At 36.4% G+C, this 5131-nt stretch overlaps 1 long non-coding RNA gene across 1 annotated transcript; it reads left to right on the top strand.

The window, feature by feature from the left end:
- The first annotated feature begins 3663 nt into the window (after positions 1 to 3663).
- Positions 3664 to 4911, top strand: LOC149840267 (uncharacterized). The gene is made up of 2 exons (XR_016431541.1): positions 3664 to 3825; positions 4648 to 4911. It is a non-coding gene; the product is annotated as an uncharacterized LOC149840267 (long non-coding RNA).
- The last annotated feature ends 220 nt before the right edge of the window (positions 4912 to 5131 follow it).

The raw sequence follows: 5131 nt of genomic DNA on the forward strand, positions 1-5131 counted from the left end.
TATTAAAGGAAAAACGAAGGATAATCCGAAGGCCCGTATGGATTTAAAATTAATATGTAAAAGACCAGAATTGGAACTCAAAGAGTATAATGGCAAAGTACTGAAACCAAAGGCGAAGTACGTGCTCGGACCTGATCAAATAAAACATGTATGTCAATGGTTGAGACAACTGAGATTTCCAGATGGATATGTCTCTAACATTGCTCGGGCTGTGAAGATTGACGATGGACAGTTATATGGGTTGAAGAGCCATGATTGTCATATCTTTATGCAACGATTGATACCCCTAGCATTCCATGATATGTTAGACAAACCTATATGGGGGGTATTGTCTGAGTTGAGCAGATTTTTCAGAACATTGTGCGCATCGGAGGTCATTGTATCAGATGTAAAGAATCTCGAGGACTCTGTCATCACCACTGTTTGTCTGTTAGAAAAGATATTTACGCCAGCATTTTTCGATGTTATGGAACATTTGATCATACATCTGCCATATGAACTAAGGGTTGGTGGCCCTGTGCAATATCGATGGATGTACCCATTTGAAAGGTATATGTTTTTTTATATTTGTCTCTTTAATGACAGATATTTAAAATTTGAAATGTATATTCTTGTCAGATGCATGTTCGACCTAAAAAAAAAGGTTCGTAATAAAGCAAGAGTAGAAGGCTCTATTTGTGAGGCGTACACTTTAGAAGAGATTTCAAATTTCTCATCTATGTACTTCGAACCTCATATTTCAACACGTTACACATGCCCGCCCCGTAACGATGATGGAGAACAAGTAACTGTAGCTGACAAGCTGTCGATATTTCAACGACTTGGGCATGCATTTGGTAGTTGCCGATCAAGGCTATTGACAGATCGAGAGCAAGATGCAGCACACATCTATATTCTTTTTAATTGTTCAGCGATCGACCCATACATCGAGTAAGTATATGTATATGCAACTCAATTATAAATCCTTTTATGTTCTATATGTGGATACATGGCTCGGTAATATAAGTATTTGTGGTTTGCAGACGATTTGATCTGGAGTTGCAAAGCAAAGTTTCACATCTCACTAATGCAGAAGTACAAAAAGAACGTGAAACTAAGTTTGTGGAGTGGTTGAAACAGTTGGTAAAGAAGCTAACATAAATTTTGTACTTATAAACAACACTAAGTTACTTAATTGATCGTGATCACAATAATTGTTTATGTCTGTGCGTAGGTTCGCCATGGTGATGTTAAAGATCAAGGAATATGTGATTTAGAAAATGGTCCGACCAAAGTTGTGCAATGCTACAACGGGTATATCGTAAATGGTTATCGATTCCATACAAAAGACTACGGTATAAACAAATCAACGATAAATAGTGGCGTGTGTGTCAAGGGTAGCAGCTACGGTGAAAATGAACATGATTACTACGGTGTTATAGAGGAAATAATGGAGTTGACTTACTTAGGCATGAATAACAGGGTTACGGTATTCAAGTGTCATTGGTTTGATCCAACTGCAACAAGACTCGACAAAGCTTCAGGCATTGTGGAGGTGAATCATAAATCCAGGTTTGGAACATATGAACCATTCATATTAGCCTCGCAAGCTCAACAAGTTTATTATACTTCATATCCGAGTATAAAAAAGTCAGATAGAAATGAATGGTGGGCAGTTTGCAAGGTGAAATCCAAACTATACCCCGAGTATGATCAGTTACAAGAAGATGAGTTAGCTGAAGACAGTGATTACTATCAATCAGATGATGTCTGTGACTTCGCTTATGGTCACGATGTTGCGCATGATATGCATGTCATATCTCCATTGGCTGATGAAACATTCATAGAGGAATGTGATCCAAATGATGTACCAAGTGGATGGGCAAACAATGAAGAAGAAGAAGAAGAAGAAGAAGAAGAAGAAGAAGAAGAAGAAGAAAGTCAAACTAGTGACGAGGAAGAATTCTCAAGCTAGTGAAAAAAATCTTATACTACAAACCTCTATTTAAATGCATTGTAATACTTGATGTGAGTTGTATTGCAATACTTGGTGTGAATGATTAAAAATTTTATTTCAATGTATTGTAATACTTGATACGAATGATTGGAATGCATTGTAATTTATCTGAATGTATTATAATTTATGCAATTAACGAATGATTTGAATTAGTGCAATACTTGATGTCAATGATTTGAATTATTTGAATGCATTGCAATGCTTGATGTGAATGACTTGAATGCATTGTAATACTTGATGTGAATTATTTGAATGTATTGTATGACATATGTTATTTGTTAGAATATGGTTCATGGAGGTTATAGTGGTCGCTCATCCAGTAGTAGCCAGGCTCAACCTTCATCTTCACGGGCTCCTGTGATAGGTATATCATATAACTAATTAGATGCTTGATTAGTTCAAATGCACATTCTGAGAACTTGGTGTGTATTTTTTTACAGATGATGTTGCGCCTGTATACGACCCACCTACACCAGTTGATCGCACAAGTCAACAGCCAACACAGGAAACAGGGTCTTCACAGGCTGGCACAAGAAGACTCATTCGAATAGTGTATATCGATAATCGACCGTAAGTATTTTGTTTTCAATTATTGCATATCTTTTAAATATTTTATATTGATATTTACTGTGTAACAATTCATGTGCAGCACGAGGTTTGAGCCACAAGAAGTAGTACGGGAGATTAGGAATTCACTTCTTCAACATCTACCAGGACCAGTTGCTCAATGGAAAGAGTACCCAAAGGAGGTATTAGACAGATTGTGGTCCTCATTCATGGTATACAGTTGTTCCTCATAGTTAATGTGTTTCATATTTAATTTATTTAAGCAATGTCTACTAACTTTCTGAAAATATTTGTAGGCTTCGAATCGCTTTGCAACTACGGTGGAAGAAAATGATGCAAGGAAGGTGTGGCAGAAGGTGGCTGCCAATCGATTTGCAGACATGCTGCACACTATGAAGACTGCAGCAAAAAAAGCATCTGGCGTAGTAGATGATCCATTACTGTGGAAGGGCCATGGTCCTATTACTATCAGGAGAGATTACTGGGATGAAATGTGCGATATGTGGGCGGGAGATGCATTTAAAAATCGCTCTGCGAAGGCTTCACAAAATCGATCGAAGATGCCCGAAGCCCATCTACACACAGGTGGATCTAAGACATTTGGGAGCCACCTAAAGAAAATGGTAACTCATCAATATATAATATTAATTTTATAAGTATAGTTGCAAATTTGTGTACTAAATCTTTTGTCATTTAACTTCGCAGGAAGCAGAAAAAGGAGGCAGTGTACCATATAAGGATGTGTTTGTAGAAACACATAAACGGAAGACCACGGGAGTCTTCGTATCAGAGAAGGCGAGAACGACAACGGTATGTATTAATTCTATTAATAATCATTGCAATATATATGCAAGTCATCATAATGTTATCATTAATTATTAATGAATACTTTAAACATTATTTTGTAGGAGGCATATGAGCAACAAATGGTAGAGCGATATGGTGAAGACGCTACTCAGCATCCATCATTTGATCCTACAGCATGGGTGACTGCAGCAGGTGAACCCAAAAAAGGTCGCGTGTTCGGGTTTGGGAGTAATATGAACACTTCACCAGTTATTGGTTCTTCCAGTTACGGCTCACCAACTTCTTGCGCCGACATAAGCTCCAAGCAGCCGACTATTCTTTCCGGTGATGATGTACGCGAGATCATTAATGAATCACTAAATAACTACTTCCAATACACCGTCGCCCCCTTTCTCCGAAATGAGATCAAGGCCGCTGTTCAGGATAGGGGATCTTCGATTCCAGGTCCCTCTCAGGTATAATCACATATATAGTTTTTTTGACTATCTTAAAGCACATCTGAGCATTGTAGAATCACATATAGAGTTTTTCTAGATGCCTTAGAACACATATGAACATGCTATAATCACATATTCAATTTTTTTACTGCCTTAGCACACATATGAGCATGATAGAATCACATATATATATATTTAACTTTTTGTCTGTCTTAGAGCACATATGAGCATGATAGAATCACATATAAAGTTTTTTTGATTGCATTAGAACACATAAGCATGCTATAATCACATATTCAGTTTTTTTACTGCCTAAGAACACATATGAGCATATTATAATCACAAATTCTGTTTTTTGACTGCCTTAGCACACATATGAACATGCTATAATAACATATAGAGTTTTTTAACTGCCTTAGAACACATATGAACATGTTATATATCATTTATGATAGAATCACATATAAAATTTTTGGCTTTGCCTGCCTTAGAGCACATATGAGCATGCTATATTCACATATTCAATTTTTTTACTGCCTTAGCACACATACGAGCATGATCGAATCACATATATAGTTTTTTGCTTGCCTTAAAGCACATCTGAGCATGGTAGAATCACATATAGAGTTTTTTTATATGCCTTAGAACACATATGAACATGCTATAATCACATATTCAATTTTTTGACTGCCTTAGCACACATATGAGCATGATAGAATCACATATAGAGTTTTTTTATTGCCTTAGATCACACATGAGCACATGATAGAATCACATATAGTGTGTAATTTATTTCATTATATTTTGTTTATCAATACTGACTGTTCTTTTCTTGTGTAGGCTGCTAGCGATAATCAGGGTAGTGGAGCTGAAGGGACAGATAAAGACAATGAACAAGAAGACGCACAAAATCTTGGCGATGATTAGAGGACTGTGTTGAAGAAGTTCTATTTTTTTTATTTTTCCTAATTGTAATTGTTGAATTGTAAATAATTAAACTTCTTAGTTTTAAGGTGGAACGATTAATTATTATAGATACTTGTTATATGAATTTTTTTGTGTGGTTTGTTTTTTATTTACAGGAAATATAAATTGTACAGGAAATATAAATTGTACAGTTCTCCGTAATTAATTTTTAAATAAATTTTTTTTGATTTTTTTTCGTTTTTGCGACGGATTAGCGACGGATGATTCCGTCGCTATTCATATTAATCTAGCGACGGCTTAGCGACGGAATTAAATCCGTCGCCACGCCGTGGTCGCCGTTTAGTACCGGCGGATTGGCGACGGAATATAGCGCTCGTTATTCCGTCGCAATTAGCGA

The sequence above is a fragment of the Nuphar pumila genome, chromosome 4 (assembly GCF_984573655.1).
Source record: "Nuphar pumila chromosome 4, dmNupPumi1.hap1.1, whole genome shotgun sequence".
In the NCBI taxonomy this organism is placed as follows: domain Eukaryota; kingdom Viridiplantae; phylum Streptophyta; class Magnoliopsida; order Nymphaeales; family Nymphaeaceae; genus Nuphar; species Nuphar pumila.